This window comes from Sorex fumeus, unplaced genomic scaffold (assembly GCF_029834395.1).
Source record: "Sorex fumeus unplaced genomic scaffold, SorFum_2.1 ptg000035l, whole genome shotgun sequence".
NCBI lineage: Eukaryota > Metazoa > Chordata > Mammalia > Eulipotyphla > Soricidae > Sorex > Sorex fumeus.
In genome coordinates this window covers 34,457,300-34,467,769 of record NW_026606092.1, presented here as the reverse complement: position 1 = coordinate 34,467,769, position 10,470 = coordinate 34,457,300, and positions in this window count along the sequence as shown.

Sequence of the window (10,470 nt, the reverse complement as noted above, 5' to 3'; positions counted from 1 at the left end):
CCGGGAGACTCCCATGTCCATCGTTTAGATTCTGCCTTCTGGAACTGTGAGTTACCATGAATGGTCTTGGTCGACATGATGAACTCAGACAGTCTCTCACTCTGTTCGTTCCATTCTAGGCCATGGGTCCCGATGTGAAGTTCTTCAGCTGATCTTCTCGGTCCTATCTTGGCATTACAATCACCCACAATGATCTTGTAGAAGGTGTGGTCTTCTTTATAGAACTTCTCTAGCTCCATGTAGAACTTCTCGATTTCTCTTTCATCATAATGAGATGTTGGTGCATAGACAACGAAGATAGAAACCGCAGGCAGTGAGCCACATCTATTCAAATGTAAACGTCCGATTCGGATTGTTAGGCATTCGAATGAATCAATGCTCTTGGCCAAGTTTGTGTTGACAAGGACACTGACGCCTCCAACACCTCTTTTATCGCATGTTCTGAGGAACAATTCTTCTCCAGTGTGGAAAACGGCATGGTGAGATTCGTGCCTTCTTGTCTCGGTCAGACCAATGATGTCGTACTTGATCATTCACGCTTGTACCATCAGGTCCTCGATGGATGCATCTGATGCTAGCGTACGTGCATTGAAAGTACAGACGATCATTTTTGTCTTCCTTCGTTGTGGCAGCCTAGATCGGCCTTGAGATTTTGTCAGCCTCTCCTTTCTCATCCTTCTCAATGCTGCCATGTCGGTGAAGCCTTCAGGGTCAGGTGAATGAGACCAGTTGTAATTACTGGTTTTGGCATATCAAATACACAACGGATAGCTTGTCAGGCTCTTCCGTGCGGGCGGAATACTCTCGGTAGCTTGCCAGTCTTTCCGAGAGGGATAGAGGCTTTTGGGGCAACCTCTAATCACCCTAGTAGGTGTTACCATATTTGAACCCTATCAAATACGGTACGACAATTCTGGAAGATGGGTATTTAGTGTCTTATGATGTGTCCGCTTGTTTTGTTCTGTGGGTCTTCAGTCGTGCGTGAGTCTCGGCCGGAGCTGCCATGCAGGTCCGGAAAGCATCCTGGAGTGTGGCGACAGCTGTGGTTGGTGGGAGCAAGCAGAGAAGCTCTGTCCCTGGGTCTGCCGAGCCAGTAATCAAACCTGCGTTAAATACATGTAAGACAAATGTTTTAACCTTTGTACTGTTTCTCCAACCTCTTTATTTTTATTTAACAAGAGAACTTAGTTTCATTATTGTTGTAGTGTCAGAATGTTAAGGGTTCATGTACTTTATTGCAGTATCAAGGATTCTGCCTATGCAGTATCTATGACTCTGCTGGGGATCACACTTGGCAATGTCAGAGTCTCAAGCATGCAAGTCAGGTATTCTAACATTGAGCCACATCCCTAGGCAACATCTTTATTTTCTGATGCTTTTTCTTCACTATGCATGGTATAGTTTGCCAGCCTCAACAGTTTATAATTCAACAGCATGCCCTAGGATTTCCTTTAAAGAAAGAAGTACCTAGAGAGGCCCAGTATTTCAGGCTTAGTATGGAAGCTTCATTCTTGGTTTTAAAACTTCAGATTCTGCAACATCTAAACAGTTTTTATTTTGGAGAGTCCTGCTGTCTTCATGGAAAGGAGATGCTCTGTGCTCTGCAGTGTTCTCTTGATGCCTCTCAAGAGTACTTCCTAATAATAGTTTAATTTGCTGGAGTTCTCATTCACCCTATCAAAAGCTGCCCTTCCCAGAATTGTCTCTGAGTAACACTAATAGAAGAAAGAGATTTAACTCTGTTTTTAATTTTTTTTGATTATTCTATTTATTTATTTCTTTTTGGGTCACACTGGTAATGCACAGGGGTTACTCCTGGCTCTGCACTCAGGAATTACTCCTGGCGGTGCTTGGGAGACCACAGGGGATGCCGAAATCGAATCCAGGTTGGCTTTATGCAAGGCAAATGCCCTACCTGCTGTGCTATCACTCCAGCCTTTAACTCTATTTTTTAACAGGAAAAGAGCTTGAAATGTCATGTTCTGAAAGATTCTTTAACTTAAGCAAGTTCGCTCCCTAGTTGCTGGTCTTTCACCCCATATCTAACACTTGAGAAATAGATATGAGATTCAGCCTATGTTGAAACTTACCTCAGATTCCCTTATTATATATATCTGCCACAAGTTCTCTTTGCAAACTGTAATGCATTATGGACATGGAGTATTGCTGTATTTATGCTAAAAGAATCAGTCTACTCGAGTAAAGTCTAGGGTCTGTAATGATAGTACAGTGGGTAAGGCATTTATTTACTTTGCATGTGGCTGACCTGGGTTCAATCCCTAATACTGTATGTGGTCCCTTGAGCACTGCCAGGAGTGATGCCTTGGGACAGAGTCAGGAGTAAGTTCTGAGACCTGCCAGGTGTGATGCAGAAACAAACAACAACAAAAAGTCAAATATTCTTATAAGCATCACACCCATTCCCTCATTTTTTAATTGAAATTTATATGGACTATTTTGGGTCTAACTTGCCTTTTTGTTCCTTAAAATTATTAAGTCAAACATGTGACTGTAGAAGAGTTCAAAGGAAAATTCAACTTTTCAGGAACATCCTTTTATTTAAATATTATATATACATATACATGTATGATGAAAAATGGTTAAATCTGGGCACAAGTTATTTATTTATAGAATATTTCTGCACTTATAAATGTCATCAAATTAAAAATCTTCCTGAGAAGAACTCATATCTGTTAAAACATACATAATATATGTAATATATAAGAAACAGAAATTACTGAATCAGTTGCATCCTAAGAGTGACTTCTAAATCACCCACGTTTACCATTTCAATTTCAAAATTGTGCATTTTCCAATTTTTCTCAGCATCTGTTCTCCTGTTTATGCTGAAAATAAAATACCCACAGTGCTTGCTTATGGAGCTTATTTATAACAGAAGTCAACTGGAAGCACCGGCACTAGTTCAGACATTTAGAATGGTAAGTTTAATCACTGAAATTGTGTCTATGAAAATAAGTTAAATTTGAGAACTGGCACACTAAAATTATATTATACTCTGATTAAGCCTAGGTAAACATAGTCTACATACTGTGTATAAATGGATATAAAATTGGGGAAGAATATGAAGGCACATGAAAATTTCTATGCAGTAATGTGGGGATTTTGAAACAAAATCACTTGTCAAAATGTAAAGACTAGGTCGAGGGAGATAGCTCAGAGGGCTAGTGCGAGTGCTTTGTGTGCCAATAACCTGAGTTTGATCCCCAGTGACACATAGACCCCTGAATACCACCAGAGGTAGCACTTCCTACCCCCAGCAACCAAGCTAGGAGTAATCCCTGAGCACTGCTGGCTGTGCTCCCCCCCCAAAAAAAGAAACAAAAATGTATACATTCTATGTAGTAATAAAAAACTGAATACCCTCACATTCATGTCTCCATACCTCCATTGTTTTCACTTTGTGTTTTCTTTTGTATCTTACTTCTCTGGCATGTGATCAAGTGTTTTAATGTTAGATTGCGTTTATTCTGTTCCATATTCTTGTTCTGAGTGGGATTACTTCTGTGTAAACTGAAAATGTGTCAGTACACAGATCCCTGTCCTTTCTTCCTTAAATTTCTCTGAAGTGCGAACTGTACTTAAGCACCATAAGGATCAGACTTGCCTCATGTTCCCTGACACAATATTCTCTTACCGCCCACCCACTGGGTGTAGTGAGAAGACAGTGTTAGGGAATGTTCTCTTCAGCTTCAGCCCTTTGTTCCTTAACGTGGATGATCAGATGATACAATACTAAAAAGTCTGTATTGCAAAAAATTAAAAATCACTTCCTTGATTCTGTCTTATGTTACATCTCATAATCCTTAAGCTGCCAAATTATGATTTTCTACCCTTCTATGCCTTTGCCATTTTTTTACTTCATGCTTTGTGAGTCATGCTCCTGGGAATTTTTGTTTGCTTTTCTGGTAAGATTTGCTCTAAAATCTTAGTACTTTAGAAATATTACTGCTCCTTAATTCAAAGTATCTTTCATTCTCTTTTTCACAGAGAGGAGCAGAGACAGAACTTGGGAAGTTAGAAGGGAAGGGAACTCTACAAATAGAGAGTTCAGAGGTAAAGATGATAATTAATTGAACCGGAAACTAAAATACATATATTAAGAAAGTTACAAAAGGTAACTGTGGAAAAGGGCAAACTCAATAGCATTTGCCTGACCAGTACTAGGCCTGAAGTTCAAACGCTGCTGCTGCCTGCATGCAGTTGAGTGGCTCCAGACAGCTCTTGGTGTTTGGAATCCAGTGAGAAAAGGCTCAGACGATGGTCCAGTAGCTAAGGAAGTGCCCAGGGCTAGCACTGAGGCAGTCTTGGCCTTCCCATGATCTGGACTGCTCAGACAGTTATAAAGTTAGCTTGTCACTTCTAACCATCAGGCCCTTATCACCAAACTGGATATTACTAAGGGTGACTCTCAGGTCCCCAGCACCACTGGGGGACGCCTACTTTTTTTTTTTTTAATAAAAAAAAAGGTTACGAAGAGGAACCAAAGTAAGGGTATTGCCTAAGTTATAATAGAGGAACTAAAAATAGAGAGTGGTTCATGTTGAGAGTGGGGGAGGGTGGAAGTGAACTGAACTCTCCTCTGCAAGAAAGGGAAGGAAGTTTGCAGATAAAGTCTGTCTCTTGATCGCTAAACAAGTGGCGATATGAGTGCATTATTATAGATAGGGGAAGTAACCACCCCAAAGAACTAAAATCTTTAATTGTTAAAAACTTAAACAGGATTGATTCTCAAGGGTGAGTCAGAGATTTAGGTTGAAAGCAAACAGGTAGGTTAGTGGTAGCACGTAGCATCAAAGCATTCTTTTACAGTGAGCTCTTCAGCACCACGAACATTTTTAAAACATTTTTATTAATTCGCCATAAATTACAACATTACTCTTTATGGGTTTCACAAACACAACGCTTCAACACCAATGCCTTCACAAGTGTCCACTTCCCTCCACCAATGCCTCTCACCCCCGTTTCTCTCCCACTCACCCACCTACCTCTATGAGACACAGTTTTTTTTTTTTTACAACTTTTGACATCGTGGTTTAGAGTACAGTTGCCAGGAAGGTTTCATGCAAAGCGCCTTATTACCATTAACCTCCAGCTCGACCACTTCCCTCCTCCATTGCTGCAATGTTCTCTTTCCTATCCAGTTCTCCCACCCAATCCCCCAAGGGTCATGCTTCCTACCGAAGAACAATTATCATTCATGTTCTTTGTTTCTGTTGCCTTTCGGCATTTGTTATTTCACTGTTGTATTTCATGATAGCCTGCAGATGAGAGAGAACATTTTGTGTCTCTCTGCCTCTGACTCACTTCACTCAGCATGATACTCTCCACATCCATCTATATATCAGCAAATTGTATGCTTTTATCTTTTCTTATGGCCAAATAATATTCCATTGTATGTATGTGCCATGGTTTCTGAATCCAGTCGTCTGTTCTTGGACAGTTAGGTTATTTCCAGACTTTGGCCATTGTGTAATAAGGACCGGAGAGATGCAGATGTCTTTTCTCCATTGTGGTGTTGGGCCCTTGGGGTAGATGTCAAAAAGTGGAATTAGTGGGTCAAATTTATCTCAATTTTTGTTTGTTTCTTTTTTGCCACACCCAGCATTGCTCAAGACTTACTCTTGGCTCTGTGCTCAAGGATCACTTCTGTTACTCATTAAAGAGCAATATGTATTCAACTTTATGGGGATATAATTCTCTGTATATATGCTAAGCCATCTCTTCTATTTCTTTCTTCGAAGCCAGTGTTGAGTTTTATTTTAGTTGATTTATCTGGAGGTGATAAAGCCATGTTGAAGTCTCCCACTGTTATTGTATTGTTGTCAATATCTTTCTTCAAGTCTGTTAGTAGTTGTTTTAGGTATTTAAGTGGTCTGTTATTAGGTGTTATAAATATTTAGTAGCAATAGTTCCTCCTGGTTTACATATTTCTTGATCAATAGGATACAACCATCTCTGTTTCTTATGATTTTTTTAACTTTGTCTTGTCTGAGTATAAGACACCACAGTTTTTTTTAAAGAGGCTTGTTTGCTTGAAATACTGTTTTCCAACCTTTGTCTTTGAGCCTGTGTTTTCCCTGATTATTCTGATGTGTTTCTTGTAGACAAAAGAAAATTGGATTCTGTTTTCTGACCTGCTCTGCCTCTCTGTTTTTTTTTTAATAATTTATTTCTTTATTGAATCACTGTGGGAAAAGTTACAGAGCTTTCAGGTTTAGGTCTCAGTCATGTAAATATCAAACACATTTCCCTTTACCAATACTTATTTTTAACCGTGAACCCCAATAGAACCCCACCTCCCACCCCTCCCAATTCCTGTGAGGCAGATGAGTTCTAGTTAATACTCATTGTTTCGATAGAAGATGCACAATTATTGTTTAGAGTTTACAACCCCCCCCCAATCAGACATGCTGAAACAGCGTTGTGAAATGATTTGCTTTCTACAGCTGGGTTTAAGAATAAAATGATGTCGCACGGCCGCAATAGCGGCTGCTCGGTTTTGGATTTCTGATATTTTACTTATTAACCCTGGAAGTATTTCTATTAAAAGTTAGATAGTTAAGAGATTGGTTTCTGTGCTCTGGAGTCGTGGTCATGCCGGAGAGCCGCTCGTGGGGGGCAGCTGGCGACCTCGGTCGGGTGTGAAGGATGGCCCACAACGCCCCCCTTCCCATGAGGTCCCTGCCGCCCCCACCCCCGGCTCAAACCTGCTGTCCACAAGGCTCCTGTGCGGCCACCATCTTTCTTTCCAGAGCTGCCTCTCTGTTTCTTGATTGGTGCACTTAGGTCATTGACATAGAGTGAAATCATTGAAATATAGAAATTTCTTGCCATCATTTTGTTGAAGTTATGTGTTTTGGTTTTTTTTTAAAGAACCTCTTTCAATTCTTTCAGAGTTGGCTATGAAGTTTCTCAGCTGTTGTTTATCTACGAAGCTCTGTATCAATACTTCATATCTAAATGAGAGTCTGGCTGGGTAGAATACTTTTGGTGAAACATTCAGCTCATGGAGATTTTTAATAGTGCCCCACCATTTTCTTCTAACCCAAAGTATCTTATTTGATAAATCTGCTATAAATCTTAGGAAACTCTCTTATAGGTAATTTCCTTCTTTGATCTTGCTGCTTTCAATATTTTTTCAATTTTTTATAATTTTATTTATTGAATTACTGTGAGAACAGTTACAAAGCTTTCGGGTTTAAGTCTCAGTCATACAATGAAACACCCATATCTTCACCAGTGCCCATTATCCAGCACCAAAATCCTCAGTATACCCCCATCCCAAACCCTCCCCCTAACTGTGGAGCAGATGATTTCCAAATTACTCTTTCTATACTTTAATTACAGTAAACATTTCAACACCACACCCACCATTATTATTTGGGATTTTACCCCAACACTCAGATCTGCCGAAAAGGCAACAGTAGACAATTTGTTTAATATTGCTGGTTGTGAATAACATAAGATGTCGTGTGGCTGCAGTAGTGGCCACGCGATTTTGAAATTCTGAAAATTTAACACTTAAATCTGGAGGGATTTCTTGCCAAAACTTGCTGAGTTCCGAGATTTGTTCCTGAGTCTCTGGAATTATGGCCATTAAGCAGCTTGATCAGGAGCCAGAGAGGCTGTTCGTGGGCAGTGACTCAGGGTCTCCTTGGGGTGGGTAGGAAAGGGCCGTCTCCACACCCATCCTGTGAGGCCCCATGGGTCTCATCACTGCAGGCCCAAACCTGACTGTCCAATGGCCTCTGGAGGATGGCAACCACTGAGCCACAAAGGGGGAGCAGGCGGAGGGACAGTACCCTTTCCCCCCTGGAGCGGCCTTACGACAATAACCTACTGTGCCATCCGGATGAATTTCTGCCAAAAGCCGCTGGGTTTCAAGATTTGTTTCTGAGTCTCTGGGATCATGGCTGTTAAATAGCTTGATCAGGAGTCAGAGGGGCTGTTTGTGGGCAGTGACTCGGAGTCTCGTTGGGGCAGGGAGAAAAGGGCTGGCTCCACCCCCATCCTGTGAGGCCCCACATGTCTCATCCCTGCAGGCCCAAACTTGACTGTCCAGTGGCCTCTGGAGGGTGACGGCCACTGGGCCACCAGGGGGAACAGGCCAAGGCACAAAACCTATTCCCACCTGGAGTGGCCCAGCACCAGTAGCCTACTGCAGGGACCAGACACATTTCTGCCAAAATCCGTTGGGTTTTGAGATTTGTTTCTGAGTTTCTGGGATCATGGCCATTAAGCAGTTCGATCAGGAACCAGAGAGGCCATGCCTCCAATTATATAGCTGAGCCCGAGGTGATTTGTGGCTGTGTCTCCCACATACCTAACTTTTGGCCACTTACTTTCTTGGTAAACTTTGCCCCAAGTGTTTGGGGTCAGGTCAAAGGCACAGCAGCAATTTGGGGGTATCTGGACGTCTGAAGGCACCATCAGGCTGCTAATGCACTCACCTCACAGGTACAGATTGACCTGCTAGCGGCACCATACCCCCAACTGCTTTCAATATTATCTTTCTGTGGCTTCGTCATTATGATTATGATATGCCTAGGATTTTTTTAACTTTTTGATTCTCTTGTATGAGACCTTTTGGGCTTCTTGAATCTGGGAGTCTCCACTATTCAGCTCTGGGAATTTCTCACCTATGGTTTCATTGATTAATGATTTTTCATCACCATCCCTTTCCTCTTCCTTCCTCAGGGATCCCAATGATTCTTGTGTTATTTCTCTTAAACTCAACTCATAGCTCTCTTGTGTGCTGCTTATTTGTTCTGAGACTTTTTTCCATCTTTGATAATTTTATTTCTGGAGGTTTCCTACATTGCATCTTAGAGCTCATTGATTTTACCCTCAAGTGCTATCACTCTGCTACCCAGTCTTTTCTTTTCTTTTTTATTTCACCTACCAGACTTTCCAGTTCTGTCACTTCTGATGCCTGTTTTCTCATTTTTGCTCTCATTTCTTCTCCCTCAGTTTTCTATGCTTTATTGACTACTTGCATAACTGTATCTTTGAGGTCATTAAAAATATTCAGCATATAATCCCTGAACTCCTTATCTAATAGATTACATAGTTGGTTAGTACTAGGAGTTTTCAGTCTACTACTGTGTTAGTTCAGTGAGCTTAATGGAGTCTACACTGCTTTCCTATTGCTTCTTTTTCAGTATAGACATGAGTCTTTCTGCTTATCCTCTGACCCTTATCATACTACCAGGAAGCTCTCTTAGGGAGAAAGGATGAGGATCATGTCACCTTCTTTTTGGCTAAAGTGTGTGTTGTAGAGGACGGAGAGATACACAGCCACTTTGTTACCCTCTGCAAATATTTTATAAATGACAATTATTAAAATATTTGAAAACTATAATTATAAATAATTCTAGGTAGTTTGTTTCTGATAAACTATTAAGTGGAATAAAGAAGACTCCTACAAGTCAACCATTTTAAATCATGTCTTTGACAAATACATAGTTATAGAAAATGAAATTCAGAGCAGGTAGAATAGCAAGTAGTTGTTAATGAGCCATTTTTTGTTTTTGTTGAGTTTTTTTGTTGTTGCATTTTTGTTGAGCTGAGGGTTGATAAAAATGTTTTGTACTTAAAAAGGGGTGATGGTTGATATCTTTTTGAATATGGTAGAATGATAATTTGTACTCTAAGAAGTCAACTTTATATACATAAAAAATATTTAAAAAATTAGGACTGTCACCTGTAATTCCATAACATTTATTTTAATTTACTCTAGGTTGTATATTAGTCACATTTTAATTTGATTTCCTTACCGTTTGGAGTTTGGTTGTACTCTCTTGTTTCACTTTTCTTCATCTTAAAATGCCAAAACTAACTTTACTAGTAATTTGCTCTTCCTGCTCTGTTTTCTTTGCTTACTATAATACTTTGCTTCTTTCCTTGTGTGCTTTCTCTGAAGTATGAACAAATACCTTAACCAAATAGTGACTTCATAAACAAAGAGCTGAATTTTCCTGCTTTGAATCATTCCTTAATCTAATCAGAGTTGGCTGGGAATTTGGAGGAAGGAAAACATTAGGACAAAGAGTAAGAGGTGCTGATGATATTTATTGACCCCCTTCTCTGTACCAGGCCCTGTTCATGTGTTTTCTCAATCTTTCCTCAAACCTAGGAGGCATTAGGATCCTCTGTTACACAATATAGATCTAGTGACTCAGATAGGTGAGATAACATATCCAAGGTCATATAATAGGTGAGTAGCAGAAGCAAGTTATGGGAAAGTGCAAAGCTAGCACATTCTCTATATTTGACTTTTAGTAACATTGATTCCATTGAGATATATTGACAATACAGCCTCCACTTAAACAATGTATAGTAATGATTCATGAATTTTTATATTTATTTGCTCGAGCGGGCCCAGTAACGTCTCCATTGGAGACTTTGTTGTTACTGTGTCTGGCATATCGAACACTCTCGGTAGCATGC